We start from the raw sequence: 22,040 nt of genomic DNA on the forward strand, positions 1-22,040 counted from the left end.
ATGCTAGTGGTTCCGCATACTCAGTGGTTCTTAACTTGCTGAGCCACAGTAGGAACTCCCTGAGACAGCAAGTATTTATTAAGCCTCACAGTTGGAAACTTGTGGACTGCTTTTCCTCCAGGCTGCTCTTTCTCACACTGTACTACTTTCAGCAGTAGTGCATCCCAGACTCGGCCTATTGGTTAAAGTCCAGCTAAAAATTACTGTGCTTTCCATTCCCGAATCGCTAGCAGCTGGAGGTGCAGTCATCGAATCCAGCCCTACCAGTTCATAGGCAAGAGACAGCAGTCATTTTTTAAAGGTATCTTTCTAAGTTTCTCAGGGGTTACTCAAAGACGTAAGTAAATATAAAAATCAAATAAACAAAGAATCAATCAAGCAGCAACAAAAACAGCACAGCAAACCACTTACCTTAGAGTCACTGAGGGAGGGATTAGGGCCCGGCAGACACACCTACTATTCTTCCCCTCAGTCTTGCTTCTGGAAGGATGAGGCCAATTGCCAAGGATATCAGTGACAGAGAAATCACGGAGGTTTGGGGAGCCCACAAAGTGTCACCTGGATGACGATGGATGATGTGTATGTTTCTGTGTTAAATGAAATGATGTCTCTCTCTCTCTTTTTTTTTTTTTTTTTTTTTTATTGGTGTTTTTTCTTTGGGCCACACTCAGGGCATACAGAAGTTCCCAGGCTGAGAGGTGCATCCGAGCTGCACCTGCTGGTCAGTGTCAGATCTGAGCCGCGTCTGCAACCTACACTGTGCAGCCCATGGCAACGCAGGGTCCTTAACCCACTGAGCAAGGCCAGGGATTGAACCTGTGTCCTCGTGGTTACTAGTTTGGTTCTTTACCACTGAGCCACAATGGGAACTCCGATGTTCCGCTTTCTTTAAGGTCAAGAAAGGAAAAGGAAATTAGCCTGTCTGGGATACCCAATAGAATAAATTCTCTCTCACTGATTTCCTTGAGAGCATTTTCTTCACACACCTTGGTCTATCCACTTGGAAATATCCACAGGCATGCAATCATACAAAGATGACAGCGTTATGACACATCCTTCTAAAGAATACTCAGCGACTACTCAGTTCCCTATCCTGAGAACTGTAAACCCATGTGGAGTCAATATGGGATTGCGTACTGGCTGTGCAGAGAAATTGAATGCTACCTCCTGGAGTTTCTGATTAGAAGAATATTCGTTGAATTTTCTCTCTGACCACCTGCTTAATTGCCAGATACTTTTTGACTCCAGAAAGTAAATTATAGTTGAATTCCATTAAAATTTCTTTGAGAATCATTCAATTTCCTCACAGATGGACAGCAATTACTTCTCTGTCCAGGTAGAGATTAACCAACTACCACGGCACATTGAAAGAACTGAGATTTCCAGACATTAGCTAAGTAAATTAGACTTTCCGAAACAGGCTATGAAACGGGTCCTTCCTCCAGAAATGACAAAGATGTGTATCACTTATATTTTACTAAATAATATAGCCAAATAATAAGATTGGAGAAAATTCAAGGACTTAGAAAATTATAAAGGCACTATAACAGTACACCACAACCTCTTGATAATGAAATAATAAATACTTAAATGTTTGAAGATAGTCCCGTGAGAGGACAGTAATTTATTAATTACTGTGGGTGAAGTGTTTGTCATTATGAGTTATTCAAATCACATTGTTGATATTTCATGCAAAATACTTTATCAAGCATAGGCAGTAGCTCAAACAATAGTTAAGAAGAAGAAATTCATTTAGGATGTTCATTTGCCTTATTAATTGTGTCAGATGATTACAGCTGATGAAGGAATTTTAAGATCTCTATGACTTAAGGACTGAAAGTTACAGAATCACTGAATCATACTTGATACTCAGATTTTCATCTTAAATTTGGGTAATAAAGAGTCTGTTTAAAATATGATTTAGTCATCATTGTATAAAAATAAAAACAAAAGATTTACTGTTATTGTAATAATGGCTTTATACATTTCCAAATACAAAGATAGATTGAAAAGTCCACATATTTGAACATGTGACCACACATATGAATTTTTCCCAGTTTGATTTCTAAGCGATGATAATTGGACCCTATTAGGCTATAGCTTAAAAAAAAAAATCTCAGACATTTATTCTATTGTTATTTAGCTGGTTTAATGACCTAGTAGTGAGAAAAATAAATATTGACTAATGTGATTATACTTCATAAAATATTTGTATCTACAGAAGATAAAATAATGTTTTCCTCTTATTGAATTCCCACTGATACAAAGGTTTACATTTGTTCCTTTATTAAAGGATTCCAGAACATTTTTGACCACCAACTTGGAGGGATGTTTTACAAGGGATGCTTAATTAAATATGCATTTCCAAGAAGATTATCATAAGTTAATTATCTGCTTATTTTATTTAATACCAAATGTTCAGATGTTTATAAATATCGATTTCCTTTGAGTAAAACAGCATTTAAAATTGTTAAAGACAAGCATATACTTATTAAAGCACATTTCAGTGTCTTCGGTATGGATATACATACTAGCAACTAAAAAACGTGTAACAGGAGAGTTTTCCTCAATGCAGTGGCTAATTTGAATATATAAAACAATTTAACTGGACCTAAAAGCTGTTGCATTGGAGGTGAGCTTGCTGACGTGCTTTTTACTAGTAGAGAAATAACCTTTTAGAGATGTCATTTCAGACACTGCGATTCAATATACCTAATTTTATTTTAATGTAGCCAGTTACATAGAAAATAAGCAGGCTCTCGGGGACATTTCCTGTTTCCTGTGCTCCGTCACCTTTCCTTTCCTCTGGCCTCTAAAGATCAAGTAACCACTGATATATAAATATATATATATATATATATATATATATATATATACATTTTTTACATTCTCCTCTCTCATTGCCTCTAACTTTTAGTGTGCGGAAGAGGAAAAGAAGCTGAATAGATGGATGTATTCTCACCTTACACACATACACAGTTTTCAGCCTAAGGATTCTTAATTCCGTATGTGACATGGCTCTTTTTTTTCTTTTTCTTTGATGTAGTGGTTATTAGTTTTACCACCTCGAGGCAGCTTAGCTCGTTCGATGGGAATGCTTTTGTCATTTAGAGTAGAATTTTCCATTGACGTTTCCTAAGGTATACAGATAATTTCTTAGAATCTCTTTTTTTGCTGCTAAAAATGGTACAAACACATCTCATCTACGGTTTTTGTGGATAACGGTAAATTAGGCCAAAATTAGTGAATCTGAATGTACCTATGATAATGCAACAACCATGTTTTCCCCTATGCAAAGAAGTACCAGTTTCAATAGGCCGCTAGTACCTGGAGCTCTTGGTGAAGTCCTGGCTCAGCTACGCACAGTCGGCCATCGCTTTGGTTCAGCTGAAAGTTGGAGCGTTTCCTCCCCTTCGTGATGTCTAGTCACAAAAGACGTTGTCTTTTTGGGGGCCTCCCAGTGAGCCGCAGGTGCTGGGGCCAGTGTTTGTGATGACAGTGATCATTTATTACTTCAGTCCTCTTTCTGTGCGCCCCACTTCTTTTTCTTTCACAGCAGCTGCTTGTTCTCCATCCTCTGTGCAGGACTTGTGCAGTTTTTTCATCAGGGGAATGGCAGCATTGATTCATCTTTCTTTCGTTTGAAGAGGAAAATCTATTTACATTGCTAATTCCTCTCAACTCCTCAGCTGTACCAAGTAAGACTGTGCTCTGAACCTTTTAGAAACACTATTCAGGGAGTTCCCACCATAGCACAGTGGGCTAAGAATCTACCCGTAGCAGCTGGGAGTTGCTGCGAAGGTGTGAGTTCAGTCCCTGGCCAGAGGCACTGGGTTAAAGGATCTGGCATTGCAGCATCTTCGGCTCCAATTCCATCCCCGCCCTGTCCTGGAGACTTCCATATGCAACAGGTGCGGCCGTAAAAAACAAACAAAAACCCCACCATTTTTGTGGTCATCCTGAATTGGAATATTTATTATTACAGTTTCCTGGCAGACGGCTCTGTCTTGAGGAAGGACCAGCTTTTTCTAGTAGGCATAGAAGCACCAATTGTGCTGAGTATAGGACTGGCTTTCTCTTAACATATTCTTTATCATGTTGTGTATTTATCGCAGAAGGGCAATGCATGGACCTTGACATGCTAAGAGAGACGTCAGACCTATTAGAATTTAGTGCTTCTTGGAGCCTTACAACCAGCAAACTGCCTCTCCCTGATTTAAATATCCTCATATCTTTTAACTTTCCTTATACAGCATGGCGTCCCTTCCTTTCAGTCATCTGGTTACCTTCCTCTCCATGAAAGAACTCCAGATTTGTGAGACATGCTTACTGGAAGTAGTTGAGTCTCTTAATTTTATATTTCATATGATTGGTTTATATGCAACACTGTCATATAACTCATGTCCACTTACTCTTGGGACCCTATGGGCCAGATACAAGAGCACTAAAGGGTAACCTTCTCTTAGACCGAAAAGAAGAAAAATTGCAAAAAAAAAAAAAAAAAGTATTACTTGAGGGATAATTTAGCTGAGTTATGCTCTTAGTAGCTATATCGTCATTTAAATTTCTAACAAAACACATGCTATTGTATGGCCATCTACTTCTTGGAATTTTCCGAAACATGTTTATTCAGTGAAATGATTTCCAACAGTTTTCAAGTTAAGGATACGTCTATTCTAAGGACACCTGAGAGATGAATTTTAAAAAAATTCGGAAGGTGCCAGCAGACATGGTTTTCAGCCCACACGTCTGGGAGTATTTACCAGGCTCATCCCGTGGTGCTTTGGTGGAGTGCTGTGCCCTCTGCCTGAAGATGACTCCACCCACAGCCAGGTGAACAGTCTGGCCACACAGTCTGAGTTGAGGAGAAGGGCTGACACATCCAGGTATCCACAGAGCTGCCTCCCACCGAGGCGTCCTCTCGTTCAGATTGAACGCTCTCTTTATTTAGGTGTGACCAGAAAACATACACATCTTAAATACCAAAGTGAGTTCCCATGACGCCTTCACTTCAGCTTTGTAGGCTTCTGCTCATGTGTCTTGTGAGCTAGAGACGTTTTTTTTTGGGGGGGGGGGTCATGATTAAAATACCTTGGTTTAAATTGCAGAATGCTGTTTTCCTTTCTCTTCCTAAGCAAAAACTTAGGCCACCTTGAGTTCACTTTGTACTCTGCCTTGCAGCCTCTTGCTGGCAATTGTGTCATTGTTTAGATGGGTGTCACATACTTACCTGTCTTCGATATGTGTCAGGTGTAGAGCAGTTGAGATGCCGTGGACACTGGAGGACACTCTCTGCTCTCGGATTGCCTCAAGGGTGAGCCTGTTCTGCTACCTGATAGTGATCATGGGTGATAGGAGCTCCTTGTGAAACCAGCCCAGAGGCAGGTACTCGTCTCCAGTAATCTTACCCAATAGGGTGTATGTGCCCACTTAGCTCGTTAAAGCGGAGCAGTAGGTATGCTGAGCAGTGTGGCAGGTTGGCATTTGCTGTTGGAGGACAGTTAAATGAGATACTAGCCACTTCTTGATTTCTGAATTCATTAGTTCCTGGGAACGTTGACCCAAATGATACCAAAAGACAAATAATACACTGCTGCGAAGAAAGGCATAACTCCTTTCAGCTTCTTTCCTCTCTTAGCAGCAGGGCTCGTGTCTCTTTATCCTTGAGTAGACAAACACTGACGTGTTGGAAGAACTTTGTGAATGCTTACCTTGCTCCTAAGGCAGATGGCTACCCATAATTACTGGGACCCTCTCGTGGGAGGCAGCTTCAGTTTTATCGGAGAGAAGAAAGGCTACCAAGGTGCCGTCAAGTTGCTAACCATCTATTATTTCACCACAGGGACTTCAAATAGCTGTTTCCATCCTTCCCTTGCTCTGCTGTCAGTGTAGTAGCACTTCGGAGATAAGTATTTTCCTGTGGACTGTAAATCTGAAATATACTTAAACGAAAATTGAAATGCTGCTAATATGTTAAATTGGCAACAGAGAACACACAGCGAAAATTATCTTACACATTTCTGGGTGTGAAGGGAAGAGGTTACAAATACTAGAAAAGTGGAAATGGAAAAGAACTAAAATTTACTAAGTAATACCTTACCTCCAAGGAAGCAGGCTCTGAGAATGGGGTTTTTTTTCCAGTCGCTATTTCTCTGCGCCCTGCCATCTTCATGCTTTCTCATTTTTATGGAGCATGATGTTCACATAAAAAGAGGAAGGTATAAAAGAATGCACGGAAGTTTTTCCTAGGAGGAATCCTACCCAGTTATCCAAATAGGCTGTGGAGTAGCATATGGACAAAAGGAACAGAGAAGATACTCCAGCTTTCTGACCAAACAGCTTCCCTTACTTGGAACCAGCAGAAATATGATTTCATCCAGATGCTTTGTCCCCCACCATGATTCGGGGAAAGTGCCTCTAGGCTCAGCTGGAAGGGTAAACCTGATGGAGGGACTATAAGGCAGGTGCCACGGTGTCATCCCCTTGTGAGTGTTTTAGTTTAGCAGGGTTGGGAGGTGACCCTAATCTAGTCAAGGTGGCATGAGTTAAAGTCTAACAACAGGCTTCTGAGAAAGATTTGATGCTATTCAAAAGAGACACCAAGGAGTTCCCATTGTGACTCAGTGCTGACAAACCCGACTAGTATCCATGAGAACATGGATTCCATCACTGGCCTCTCTCAGAGGGTTAAGGATCTGGCATTGTCGTGAGCTGTGGTGTAGGTCTCAGACAGACATAGCTTGGATCTTGTTGCTGTGGCTATCAGTGTAGGCCGGCAGCTGCAGCACTGATTATTTGACCCCTAGCCTGGGAACTTCCATATGTTGCAAGTGTGGCCCTACAAAAGCAAATATATATATATATACAGATAATTCTGTCTTTTCTATTGGATGTTGTCCTGTCTGGATATAATTTTTGGAGCTCTAGCAGCCATTTGAGGACTACAAAAGGAACAAGCCTCCAAAGACAAAGCTGACATTCTGAGCACCCCAGAGTGAAAAGCTGAGTCCTTCACAGCACGATGCAGTCTCTGAACTGTCTAGATTTGCCTTACCTTGAAATTTCTTACTAGCTTTTCTCAGTGCTTGGCTCCATGGTTCCCAAGCTTTGCTGCACATGAGAATTATCTGGAGCACTTTTAAAAATCCTAATGCCCAGCTCTCCCCCCACTGCAGTTTGATCAGAATGTTGGGCTAGGAAGCCAGGCATCGGTATATTTTAAGGATCTCCAGGTGATTCCATTCTGCAGCACCATTTGGAACCATCTGGGCTGAGCCGTTTTGAATTATGTCTTTTGTTATTTCCATCTGAGTGCTCCCTAACTGAAACAGCAGAATTTAAATTTAAAAAAAAATTGAAGCTGAAAACCTTATGTGTATGGGTAACTACACTATAAAAGAATAATAGTAGGAAAAGCATAACAAAAAGTCAGAAAAATGCTTTAATAGTTTTCAAAAGGAACTTTAAGTCAGTTACTGAGTAATCTAATTGAACCATATTCAAATGTAATCAAGTACCTACTACTCTTGATAGAGTCGACTTACTGATTATTTCCGTTGATAAAGCTTTGCATTTAATAGCCTGAAGTTTAATTTATGTAAAATAATTAAAGTGAGAGAACCCTTTCATCTTTGTTAAATTTAATCTTTGAAGAATATGTCTACATCATAGAAACAAATATTGGCTTTTATTATATATAATTTCAAGAAAGGAAGATGCATTATTTTTGTTCGCTATTACAGTTCCTCTCAACCACACACACATACACACGCACACGTTTTAAAAAATCCCTGGCAAACTAGATTAAGGCCTTCTGATACCTTAACTCCTTTTTTGGTCCGTGATTATAATGATAGTGGATTTGGGATACCGTCTAAGAAATGGCCGTAGTGACTTATACTCCACATGGGCAGGCATAGGCAACAATCCTAACAGCTTATGGCGAATTGTGACTCAACCACTTTACGGAAGAAGCATTTTCTACTCTCTAGAAGGCTGCATGTCCTTTTGAGAAGGGGAACTTCTTGGCATCTGCCTTTTCAGGGTAGACATCACAGAGCAACAACTCTTCAGTTTATCTCCTTATCTAAGAGCAGAGGGTAGTGGCCTATTTCTCTTCTCACATTTTCATAGAACATGCAGTAGACTGCAAAATTTTTTTTTCTTTTTAGGGCCACATCTGTCGTATATGGAAGTTCCCAGGCTAGGGGTCGAATTAGAGCTGCAGCTGTTGGCCTACACCACCGCCACAGCAACACTGGATCTGAGCTGCACCTGCAACCTACACCACAGCTCATGGCATCGCCAGATTCTTAGCCCACCTAACAAGGCCAGGGTTTGAACCTACATCGTCACAGACGCTTATGTTGGTTTCTTAACCCACTGAGCCACAGTGGGACCTCTTGGACTCCACATCTTGCTGAGAATCTCAGGGTCGCCTTGCTGCGCAAGAGTAGGTATTTTTGGCCTCTCCATCCTGCCACGTACGTAATCACAGACATCATGATCTAATATGACAGCTGCCAGAGAAAACTTCCAGTTTCTTTGGAGATGTTCTTAATGTTGCCCAGCTGTTACTGATCCCATCCCTCCTCTCTGCTGCTCAGTCACTGGACTAGGGTTTTTGTTTCTTTCTTTGTCTTCAAGTAAGATCATAAAAGCTGGGCAGATATTATATAATAGATGGGCATGCCTAGCCTCATTAGACAGCAGGATAGGCTACTCAGTTTAAAAAAAAAAAAAAAAAAAAAAAGACAAGGCTGGTAAATTGACAGGTAAATGGGCTTTTCATGTCACTGGTCCTATCAAATTAGAATTTCTTTAATTTTATAGTGCAAAGGGATAACTTGCTTAACAAATGAGAAAAGTAACTACCCAATCTTATTCTTTAGATAAAGACTTTTAAAAATATGCATTTACATAGATAGTAAGAAAATAAAGAGGGTGCTATAGATTTTGAAACAAGCATGGAATCAAGGTTGTTGTCCTTTAATGGTGAGTTATGCTGACAATTATCTCTGATAAAAATGAACGGGCAATGTCGTAGGAATAATCAGTGGCGAGAGAGAAAGATTCTTTGCATCAGCCTGAATTGATAGCAGCTACCTGATTGAGGGTAGGTAGTAATGAAGTATTTCAACCTAATTAAAACTTTCTAAGCCTTTTTCCCCCTTTTAAAACTTAGATTTTTATAGGAGTTAATTTGAAGGATGCGGGAATGCAAAGGCAGATTTTTGTCATGCCTAAGGACAGGTTAATAATGCATTCAGATTCAAATCATCTTCCACATTGACAAAACTGACCTACTTTTTCAAAGAGAAAATGTCTTATGAAATATTTTCATGTAAAAATGTGGCATTTAGGTGTCTTTCTTACATTCTGTAATTAAACCTGGCATATCACTCCCAAAAGTTAAATGAAGTTTAGTTCATTTTCAGGTCTGGGCTTCTTAATGAGTTAGCATCTCTGCTGCCTGAGACAAGTGGCATTCACTGCTTTGCGTGCCAGTGAATTTTTCTGACAGTAGTGATAATGATGCAGATGTTTTTCTTTGTGGGAATCTTCCAACAATATCTCTGATGAAAACACATGCCAACTTCCTGGCAAATTAAAAAAAAAAATCATTTTTAAAGACAGAACATTTTAAATGCCTTCATCCTAAGATGGCAAATGTCAACAGTCCCTAATTTTCTCCATATCATTTTGGCTGTGCTCTGTTGTCATGATAAAGTAATTTTTTTTTAAAACTTTTCTTTCTGGTCTTGATATGGAACCAGGTCTTACGAAATCTTATGTAGATTCCAAATGGAATGGGGATATTTAGAGCAGTAAGCCTAAAATTAGGGCACAGGGGTTAAACCTTTTGAATTGGCTCTTGAAATTGATTTGCCATGCCATATTGAACCTTATGTCTAGGTAAGCTCATTTGATTTCAACAAAGAAATAAATACAGTCACTCTTAGTAGTAAGCCCTTAAACTTGCAAATATAACTTTATCTTTAGAGATTTACAGAGATGAAAATAATGAAATATCTGTGTAAATAATCTTACATCATTTGTTTTAAAAATTAAGGTAAAATTGACATAATTTAACAATTTTTTTTGTTTGTTTCAACAATGTGAAATTTTGCAAAAATGCAGCTGAGATCTTTCTAAACTAAACTCTGGATGTATTTTTGGGTTTTAAGTGAATGTTTGCTGCTGCCCTTTCCTCAAAGGAACATTTTAATGTGTTCCAAAAAAAGAGCCTTTCATCAGTTAGCTTTTTAAAAAGAATTTCCAGTTCAATGCGTAAGAGATGTCTTTACCCTGTTCTTTTAATTTTTTTTATTTTGTTGTATTAAGAAAACTTAAGTGAGATATATCCCCCTAACAGAATTTTACATGTGCAATACAGTGTCATTGGCACAGTGTTGTACTGCAGAACTCTAGAATTTATTCGCCTTTTGCTTAATTGAAATTTTCTGCCTGTTGTTTAGTAATTTCCCAATTTCCCATCCCCGGGCACCCTTGGCAATTACCTTTCTGCTCACTGATTCTTCTCATTTGATTATTTTAGATATCTCGTGTAAATGAAATCATACAGTATTTGCCTTTCTCTGACTGGCTGATTTCACTTAGCATAAGCAAGAGACAGCAAATATTGGTTAGGATATGGAGAAATTGGAATCCTTACACACTCTTGGTGGGTTGTTGGGAATGCAAAATGGTGCAGTTGCTTCGGAAAGCAGTATGGCGGTTCCTCAAAAAATCACAACTGGAATTCCCATATGATCCAGCAGCCCCATTTCCGGGTATTTATCGAAAAGAATTGAAATGAGGAATCAGTTTTACCACTTACCCTATTCTTAGGCATCATGCCTGCTCTGAAAGTCATGACAGGCTTACACCTGAGCCTAACCACAAGCCTGACCCACTCCTCCAGATGGGTTATAGGATGGGAGAAGGGCCAGAGAGGTCTGTTGTACCCATCGCTTGGTCATGAAAAAATGGTGTTTTAAATGTACTTGTCTGTGTTAGGAGGACTGTGTCAAAATGCCACACCAGAGGGACCACATCAGAATTTTCTCATTGTTAAGGTTTATTTACCATGGGGGTAAGGGGAGAGTATTATGAGCCGCCTTTCTCTCCTTTGGGTGACTGAGCCATCACAGTCATGAGGGCATGTAAGTAAGCAACTTATCAATCTGGATAATGCAGGGCAAATGAAATCTGTCGTTAGTAGCAGCTTGGTTAAGTTTGTGTGCACCTATGGGTAGGTGCTGTCACTGTTCCAGAGGGCAAGAAGGCTGTGATGTACTTTTCAGAGAGAATGCTTTTGCTAGATTAACTTTGCTCAGGCATAGGTTATAGTGAGGCTGGCCTTAGGTTCAGTGTTAATGATCAACGGTATGTGTGAAATCAGATGTCTTTAAACAAGAACACTTACAGGACAAGCTAATAAATGGATGAGTTGATGGAAATGTAACTAGAGACTTACAGGAAATCAATTCTGAATTCCATAAAAGCAGTGGTTCAGTATTTGCTAATTCAGTGTTTTCAGAGACTTTATGGACCATAACTACTGCAACTAAAAAGAATCAATAGTAGTACTCATTTTCAATATAGTCAATTCAGAAAGAGAGATCAGGGAGTTCCCCTTGCGGTTCAGCGGGTTAAGAATCCCACTAGTATCCAAGAAGATGCAGGTTTGATCCCTGGCCTCACTCAATCGCTGCAGTGTAAGTCGCAGACGTGGCGGGGATCTTGCATTGCCATGGCTGTAGCACAGGCCGGAGCTGTAGCTCCGATTTGACCCCTAGCTTCAGAACTTTCATATGATGCAGGTGCAGCACCCCCCCCCCAAAAAAAAATAAAAGACAGAAAGAAAAAGAGAAATCAGGCCTAGGAATGCAGTTGTGTAATACAAAGAATCATAATTCATAATTTTCCAGGATACCTAGACATTGTGGAACACGATGAAACTACTTTTCTAAGTTTCACAAAGGTTTTTACCAAAATGTGCCTTACGGTAGGATTAGTGGAAACTGTAGGATTTGGTCACAGGTGAGGCAGTTATAACTTCTGCCGTCTGATAAAATTTTGGAAAAAGACCAAGCCTTCTGCTTCTCTCTTTTGAAGATCTACTTTGAAGGTTGCCCAACTACTATCTAAAAAGATCTTTAAGTGGTAAGTTAGTTAGCATATGTTTTAAAAACACTTTCTAAGTAGTAGGAGGACCTGTGGAACTTTTAGAAGATTGAAGTGGTGATGCAACCATTTGGTATTAAAACCCAAACCACAAGTCCGGATTCTTTTTTACACATTTTCAGCATGTGTCTGCAACCTCTTCCATTCTGAAGCTTCATTTATTAAACATTCGTTCTTGGTAATAACCTAATTTCAGAAATACCTGTTTTAGAAATTTTCACTATTTAATTATTAACGGAAAGATCTATGAACAGCAAGAATTGCTTCCTGTAGTAAGTCTAAAAGAATTTTATTTCTGTGTATCACACAAATTGGCAGAAGACCAGATAGGGAATTATCGGAACTATAATTTGTTAATATCTTCTCTTCTTAGTCAACTGTCCATAACTCAATTTTATCTTCATTTAACTTTCAAGTAATCAAAATACAAAGAAAACAAAGCAAAGCAAAACAAAAACAATTAGTAGATTATAAAATGTCACAAAATCTGATTCTACTTTTTAAGCATTTATTCTGCATTAGAAATGGAGTTCTGTGGTTTAAAAATCCTGTCTTTCTCCAGTACAATTTTTTCAGATTCACATTTTAGGAAAATCAGGATCCAGTACTTGCCACCATGGCTGTGCTGCTAGGATCCTGATGAGTAAGTGCTTATATATACAAACCTTTTTTGTGTGTTTGTTATTTGGCTCTGATCTCATTGGGAACATATTGGGTTAAATTGTGTATACTTTTATATTCAGGAGTTAAATAAAATCAGGACAAGTCTAATGTGCATTTGGCACTGACTATCCTGAAGTCAATTAGGTCATAATTATGAATAGTCTATTTCTTTTTTCTGTCCACCCCATCCTGCTTCTTTCATGTTTTAACAGACTCTTAGTTAACCAGTAAATGAGCCTGTGTTCTCTTGAGTCTATCTGAAGTGTGAAGAGGTGGGAATAACCAAGTATAAAGTATATAAGCTACAGTAAAAAGGGTAACTGATGAACTCTTTCACACGGACAAATAATAAAATCTACACATACAGCACCTTTCATTTGTGAATCATCTTTTCATAAATACATTTGGCACGTGTACAGGATTAAATATTACGGCACCGTTAAAACGGCATACAAGAGTATTTGATAGTACATGGGGAAAATATTCCCAGTATGGTAAGTGAAAAATCAGATTATAAACAGTAAGTGATAACTGATTGATAATTGATTTCTTTAACAAATAAATAAAACAGACTAGAAATAAATCCCCCAAAGTGTTAATGGTGGTTTTATCCTGGTATAAGGTCATAAATGCCTTTAATTTCTTGCTTGTACACATTTTCTCTAGCATGTGTCAATTTTCCTGTCAAGTCACTTTTAAAATTTTCTTTGCACTCCCTCTCTACTGAACGTATTTCGTTTGAAAAGGAGTATATGTGCGCTCTTTAAGGTCAGAAGAGATGCTTTGACTCTCTGGGTTAGGCAGAGGCTCGGCTATAAGTTGTATCAATCTTATATAAGTAGATGTTGGAACCTCTCACGACCCTACCACATCTCACTCTCCGTTTTTCCCAGAGGATGACATATACACAGAGGACTTCCACTTGCCAACTGATACTTTGTAAATTACGTCTTTCAGCCCGTATACTTTCCTCTGATCTTCAGACCTACATATCTAGCTGTCTGCTGAACATGCCTTGGAGATCACACCATGACCTCAACTCACCATCCTGCATGCATCCCTGCCCACACCACCAAACGAGACCTCTTTCCATCGTTTCTCACCCAGAGACGACCAGCACCAAATTCTGTCCAGTTTAATCCTCAATCGTATTCACCATTCTGATCTGAATTACATCCAACATCTCTTGCCTGCCAAACTATAATAGTCTCCTTTTCAACCATAATCCACCTATGAACTCTTAAATATTGCCCAAGACATACTCAAACTAAAAATTTATTCATTGTTTATCTGAAATTCCACTTTATTTGGGCATCCTGTATTTTTACTGTTACCTCTGGCAGCTTTATTATTAGCTATAATAATTTTAATTCAGTCAACTGAATAATCAGGTTGGTTCATGCCGAGTTAAATTTTTTCTTTACTGTTCATTTGATGAGCTGCTATGATTCATATGACAGTAACAATGTGCATTTAATTGATCCCAAATGATTAGTTCATTTTCCTGATAAATACCAATTTTAGGAAGTAGAAATTGATTTTACAACTCTTGCAAACATTTAAGCACACTGGACGATTTCAGCCCTACTGAGCCAGTATCCTAGAACTTGGGCTCCTTCGTGAAATTTCACAGAGTCTTAATTCAGTCATAAAAAGAAACAGATTTTAAGCCCCAAACCTTGTTTGAATTTTCAAAATAAGTGAATAGAGATAATCTAGCCCGTTTGAATGGTGCTGTACTAATTGCAAATGACATCTTCCCAAAAATTTTGCTCAGGCAGTTCCTGTTACAGGGGACTCTGGCTGTGTAAAAATGACAGGATGGGGACAGCTGCCTTCAGGGAATTCTTTTTTTGACAACCATAGGGAAAGAGATTTCTCCCTGGTGGCTTGGCCACCTGCCATGTGGATCCTGTGGCAATGCGCCACTATTTGTGATCTCATTTTTTCCTTGCAGTTATTAAGTAACCTGTAAATAGTACCTAATTTGTACTACCTTACGAAAGTTATACGTGTTACGAACCCACTAGGAAATGTAAACCAACTATAAAAATAAGGAGAGAAATTAATGGTTAATGGCACAGTTTCAAAAATTATAGTCATTCTTTAGTTTGTAGTTTCACAACTGATAGTTCTTCTTTTTATAGCAGAATAATTATAAGTGGTTGTGAAACTAGAAAACTGAACAGAGTGTTTCCTCTTTGCTTTGGAAAATTTAAGGACGTGGCAGAATGACTTTAACTCACTTGAGAAGTGAGATAACCAACTTCCGGACATGGTTACATTGCTGGAGTTTCTGAAGACTGTGGTGGGTAACATGCCCGTCGTTCTGATGCCTCCCGATGGCGTTTCTGCAGAAGTGGGGAAAAAAAAAGACAGAGAAAGGAAAAGAAAGGATGTGCCATCTACCATCAGACATGAGGGGCATTTAATCCTCTTTGGGGAGTGGTCCCAGATTAACCTCCTGAGGGTCCTCTCATCCCTGCCACATCGTTTGGGGGGTGGAGTGCTGGGGAGCTTTTCCTAAGGGGCCTTCTCATTAGAATTAACCCATGGACAGCATTTTAGAAAAAGTTCTCCTCCCTTGTTCCTTTGTTACTAGGCTAGGTAGGTGGATGTATATTTCAAGACATCAATTTGTTCAAAATATTCTTTACCTCAGCATTGGTAATCACTTGCCACTTGAGACTCTACCTTCCTTCAGTCTAGTAATGCCCTTTTGATAAATTCACCTCAAGACACAAGTTAGGTCACAAATTATGGACCATTTCAACTCAGCTTTTCTCTTCTTTTTTTTTTTTTTTTTTTTTTTTTTTGTCTTTTTAGGGCCACACCCACAGCCTATGGCAATTCCCAGGCTAGGGGTTGAAGTAGAGCTACCATTTCCAGCCGGCATCACAGCCACAGCAATGTAGGATCTGAGCCGTATCTGCAACCTACACCGCAGCTCACGGCAATGCAGGATCCCCAACCCACTAAGCAAGGCCAGGGATCAAACCTGTATTCTCACAGATACTAGCTGGATTTGTTTCCACTGTGCCACAATGGGAACTCTCTCAACTCAGCTTTTCTACTGCTGTAGTCTACTTAAGGTCCTTTAAGGTACAAGTGGCTTGTGTCACATCGCAGCAAAAAATCTGAGTTATGGAGTTGAGCTTGGAAATGCATGTGTGGCTGTGAGAGTGATTAAGATGGCATCACAGCCCGTGGTCCAGGAGCACCCCTCAGATCCCCTCCATCCTTCGTCTCGGGAGGTTTACCAAGGTGAATGGCTGATATCTCAATAGGAAGCCAACGACCACTATTAGCATGGAAAGCACCCAGCTGCTCTCTAATGCAGTTTTGTTCTGGTCAAATACAGATTGGAGAGTGAAGTTTGGGCTCAGATAGCTAAGTGAACGCCCCTTTTCCTCACGTCTGAATCTGAGATGTCAGTCTTGATTTAAGAAGGTAGAATAGAGAACCAGAAGACCAGCTACATCTCCAGACAGGTAACCACTGCCTGAGTTTCTGTGACATGTGCTGAAAGAGTAGATGTGTCTCATTGCCCCTAACCTTTCAGAGACAGTCAGTAACCCTGGTAAAAGCATGGCCTAATGCACTTCCTGGGTGCTGACCAAGCCATGAGCAGATGGGTCTTTCTTCCCTGGGGGTACTGAGGCAATAAGTAGAGCCGGTGAGCAGAGGCTAACATGTGCGAGGGTGGGCCAGAGTGTTTAATCCCCTCAAATGTCACATTTGTTTTCAATCTTCAAATTCAGTGGGGTTTTTTTTATCACTTTAATTTTTAACATAGTTTAGTTTGTTGCAAGCTTTCATAATTTAAATTTCAGTGGTGGGTATATATAATAATTAGCTCACAAAATTTCTGCAAGCTTAACAATTGGTTCTTGTGAGCCAGGGTGAGCTGGCTTCAGCACATCACTGCCAAAGCAATTTAAAAAAAAAAAATTATTGGCATATAGTTGACTTATGAAGTTGTGTTAGTTTTGGGTGTACAGCAAAGTAAATCAGCTATACATATACACATATCCATTCCTTTTCAGATTCTTTTTCCATATAGGTTATTACACAGTATTGAGTAGATTATCCTGTGCTATAATGCAGGTCCTTGTTAGCTCTCTGTTCTATATATAGTTGTGTGTATATGTCAATCCCAACCCCGTAATTTATTCCTCTTGTTTCACATTGCCCCTTTGGTAACCATGAATTTGGTTTCAAAATCTTTGAGTTCGTTTCTGTTTTGTGAGTTCTTTTGTATCATTTTTTGTTGGACGCCATAAATTCAGTTTTGCTTTTGTTTTTAATTGTACGTAATGATGACTTGTTTGTCAGATGCATCTTCTTAGGATACAATTGAAGTAGAAGGTTCTGCATTAAGGTTCACTTTGTTTCTTGAAGACAATGGTAATGTTGTCACAATTGTCACTGAAACCACGGAGGAATGCTTCCTATTCAACTCCATGGCCCATTTCTGGCAAGAATGTCAGTCCACATATAGAATTTACCAGCAATACTGTCCAGCATCTGCTTTAATGATGCAACCCTCTTTTGTAAATCATTTCAACCTAGTAGAGATGTATTGTCCTTTGCTTCTCTATACCTGTCACTATTTTTCTTGTCCAGTGGGTGGCATGTTTTCATCAAAGTTGATGACCATAGAGAAATGCAGGAAAGAACATTACTCAAGAAATGTTATTCTTGGTTTTTCACAGGATTGATTTGACTCTTGATGATCTTACTGTAGTATGATCAGTAACCAGTATGTGCCATTTTTTTCTTTTTTTTTTAAATAAATGGTTAGTTGTAGACCTTACATTTCATACCCTAAAATTTTGTAGTTTATAGGAATTCTACACTGATTTTAAATGGGATATTTCCACAGTCAGGAAAGCACATGGGAACTCTATAGCTGCAGATTTAAATGTGTAAAATTTATTTATGGCTGCCATTTTTCCAAAATGGGAGGAAAAATTCAAGTCAAAAATAAGATATTTTTTGAATGTCTCTTCTTTAATAGATGAACCCCTTTTCAGTTGTTCTGGAATTATTTCTCCAAACCCTCCTAAAATGAGTAGACCATGTATCTGGTGATGTAAGCTCTACTTCTGTTCTTACAGACAGATCAAGTACAGTATGATCAATAGGGCGCTATATTTTTGCGTGCATGGACTCCACTAAGTGCAGTCCGGTTTAGAGCCACACATTGTAGTTACCTCCCTTGGCCTAAAATCTCCTTTCAAAAAACTGCCAAGTTTTTCTTATATTATGAGAAAAAACACGGTGGCTTCGTGTTATGAATGTTGTCCACCTACCCAGGTGGCCTATAATTATGAAGGATTATGAGGGGGCTCAACCTTCACTTTTCATGCTATGAAAATATTTAAATATTTTAAAGTCAGCATCCACCTCAAATAACTTTTCTTTATTCAACTCTTACCTGAGTTTTCAAATTTGAAAAATCGAATCCATTTAAAAGTTACAGGTATAAATATCAGTCTTAATACGTATAGGTATAAATAGCAGCTATAGGTATAAATATCAGTCGTAACACCTATATTGCCTTCTTATTAAAGAAATGTTGCAACAGAAGAAGGGGTGGGGGAAAAACTGTAGTTGTAATGTATACATGTAAGGATAACCTGACCCCCTTGCTGTACAGTAGGAAAAAAAAAAAAAAAAAAAGAATGGCATTTTCAACTCTTGGACACAATATGGAGAAAGGCATGCTCAAAGACCATAGCATCAAGACATGTGGAAAGAGGAGTTCCCGTTGTGGCTCAGCGCAATGCGAACCTGACTAGTATCCATGAGGATACAGGTTCCATCCCTGGCCTTGCTCAGTGAATTACGGACCCAGTGTTACTGTTATCCGTGGTATAGGTTGCAGATAGGGCTCGACTAGGATCCCGTGTTGCTTTGGCTGTGGTGTAGGCTGGTAGCTGCATCTCCGATTCAACCCCTAGTTTGGGAACTTCCATATGCTGCAGGTGCAACCCTAAAAGCAAAACAAAACAAAACAAAAGCAAAAACAAACAAACAAACAAAAAAGCAAGTACCTTCTTGCTTGCTTTGTAATAAAAGCCTACATTTAAAAAACTTTAATGAACATTATGATGTGGTAGGATTTGGACCATGTAATTTTCCCATTTAGGCTTTGTTTCTCATTCACTTGTCTCTAATAATTTTGACCTTGTGTCGCTCGGCCTTTTTCCCTCTTGGGGAACTTGGTTTAATGTCCTTTTCATTCTCCACAATGTTGCTGAAAGGTTTATTTCTTTTTTGCCAGTCACTGTTACAGAGGGGTTTATTTAATCTAAATTATAATTCCACTGACATTTTAGTAGCTAGCCTGTCCATACTAAGGCACCAGAGCATCCTATGTTTAAAAGAGATGTTACCACCCATTAAAGTATATATATTGCCTCCCACATTTATAAACTTTGAGGAACGAGGGCTAGCGTCATCTTTTTTATTATATTAAATACCTTCTTAAATATATATAGGTTTTTGTGTTTCAAAGTCTTTGTTTTTAGTGTCCAAAATAACAATGAAGTTTCCAAATATATTCATCTCTTTAAAATATGTTTCTGCTTTTTTAAAACTCAAATGTATTGAAATATGATTACCATAGAGTAATATTTGCTCTTTTTAGTGTACAGTTTTTAGAGTTTTAATAATTCCATACAGTTATGTTAACCATAACCATTATGATACTAGAACAGTTCCAACAAACCACCCCCCAATTTTCTTATGCCTGGTAGTCAATTCATCCTCACCCCCAGCTTCTGACAACCTTTGATCTGTTTTCTGTCCTTATCATTTTGCCTTTTCCCAAGTGTCATATAAATTAAATCATTATAGAGTCTGGATTCATTCACTTAGCAATGTGCAGTTGAGATTTATCCACATTTTTGCATGTACGAATAGTTGGTTCCTTTTTATTGCCTCCCAGTATTCCATTGTATGGACGTGCTTCCGTTTCATTATTCATCTTCAGTTGAAGGCTATTGAGTTGTTCCCAGTTTGCAGCAATTTTGAGTAATACGTGCTTGCATCTCATTTTTGTACAAAGATACGTTTTTATTTATCTTGAATAAATAGGTAAATGTAGAGAAGTGAATCTTACAAGTTTAGCTTTATATCTGTGGAAAACTTACTTGTTTTCACAAGTGGATGTGCCATTTCCATTCCCATTAGCAATGTACAAGAGTTCTAAGTACTCAACATTTTTTGCCCATATTAGGTATTGTCAAGATTTTTAAAAATCTAGACATTCTAATAGGTGTGTATATTATCTAATTGTGGTTTTAATTTGAATTTCCTAGTGACTGATGATGTTGATATCTTTTCATGTTTTCCACCCATATATCTTCCTTGATGATATGCTTGTTCATATATTTTACCCAATTTTTAATTGAGTTATTTTCTTGTTATTTACTTTTGAGAGCTCTTTATACCTTCTGGATATTGAGGCCATTATAATCTATGTGTTTTGCAAATATTTTTTCTCAGCTTGTCTTTTCCTTTTCATAACAGTATTTTGCAAATATTTTTTAAACCCAAATTTTAGTCTATTCTGTCTTAGTTTCTAAACCCTCATATTAACAAATTTTCTCTTCTAATGAAAAAAATATAACTTTTGGAATTGGAAGAGGCTAGAATAAAACAGATAATACAGCATAGTTTTCTGAAACATTTACTTGAATAATAGAGCAATGAGGAATTCTCTTGACTGAAGGTAGCAGAAAATCCAACTTCAGTAGTTTAAACAAATTCATTACAATAAGTTGAGAGTAAGCAGCTGTTCGCAGGGACTCAGGAGCTCCGTGTGATCAGAGCTGATGTCTATAGTTTCTCTGTCCTTTCTCTTGCAATTAAAGTTACTACTCTACAGTCAGGATAAGAAATAGAGGTGGGAAAAAGGACAGTCCATGTGCCAAAATAGCAACACTTTCCCAAAAGCCTCTCATCTACTTCCAGCTGAATTCTCACTGGACAGAACTGGTTATGTGACCAGGCAATGCTGGGAGGAGAGCGTCAAAAATAGGAATTGGGTAAAGTGAACCTGTCTAGTGTCTGCCTCATAGCAATTTAAAAATGGCATCAAAATACAGTCAATAAACTCTCTGCAAGGGCAGAAGGCGGAACAGTCAGAATGTAGTTTTGAACTCCCAAAGTTTTTCCCGTACTTGATGGCCAAGCAGCTAAATTTTAAAGGCATCATTCCAGCTAAATCTTAGGTATGCATGTATTAGTAATAATAGAAATATAGCAGCTGTTACAATCAAACTATAAGAATACCAGTTATGGTTCATGAAGCCACATACTTTTTCTTCTTGGGTGGACTCTTGAATATAGGGTTTTACATAGTAGAAGATTCAGATGCATAAATAATGCTCCCCTTAAATCACGTAGAAAATGGACCACGTACAAGAAACACATGGTGTAGATTGGTCATCCCTTTCCTGCCTCTCTGTACCCATCAGGGTTTTCAAGATCCAGGAGAATGATTCAATGTAAATATTGTGGTGTGCTGTTGTCTACATAATCTATGGTAAATGAAAGCTCAGAAGCAAAAACCCTCTTGCACTTGAATTTTAGCTGTTTAACTCGATCTAAATGGGAATTCTGATGTAAACTTGGTAAGAAAGAGAAGCTTTTACTATATTTGTACTTGATATTCTCTCAGTGACAAAACTTCCATCCCGAAAAAGTAGGCTATCTGCTTTTTAGTTTTAAGAAAATTGAAATTTAAAATAGTTTAAAACATCGCTTCTCTAGTGAACGTTAATATTCAGAGTTTTAGAAATAGCCATTTTTTTCCGTATTTTTGCCCCAATGCCTAATGTACTGATTAGAATAGCTTTTAAGTGAATATTAGCTGAATCTATGTGTAAGTATTTTTGAACCAACTCTCTACAGTTCCACTGCCTTTATTGAATTAATCTATATTTGTAAATTTTCAATAGCTTGGAATAGGTTCTAAATATACAAAATACTGTTGAATTTGTGAGATTTAGTCAAGGTTAGGAAATTACTAAAATGTAAACTAAAACTCTATACAAGCGTTTTTATAAATTATTTGACTTTTACTAGGAATTAAACCCATCATATCCATTAGAACGTGCTTGGTAATGCTGTAGCTTGGGAGTTCCCATTGTGGCTCAGTGGTAATGAACCTGACT

General features: G+C 38.3%; 1 protein-coding gene and 1 long non-coding RNA gene across 3 annotated transcripts in view; both read left to right on the forward strand.

Moving 5' to 3' along the window:
- LIN7A (lin-7 homolog A, crumbs cell polarity complex component) overlaps positions 1–22,040 on the forward strand; it is a 149,094-nt gene that overhangs the window by 57,716 nt on the left and 69,338 nt on the right. The window lies entirely within an intron of this gene.
- Positions 3,140–11,576, forward strand: LOC146403610 (uncharacterized). Its single transcript, XR_014804599.1, has 2 exons — positions 3,140–6,755; positions 8,228–11,576. It is a non-coding gene; the product is annotated as an uncharacterized LOC146403610 (long non-coding RNA).

The sequence above is a fragment of the Sus scrofa genome, chromosome 5, assembly GCF_054392235.1.
Source record: "Sus scrofa isolate SSC_HxYL_T2T_F1_AM1 chromosome 5, Sscrofa_HxYL_maternal_Yorkshire_Landrace_v2.0, whole genome shotgun sequence".
Classification (NCBI taxonomy): domain Eukaryota; kingdom Metazoa; phylum Chordata; class Mammalia; order Artiodactyla; family Suidae; genus Sus; species Sus scrofa.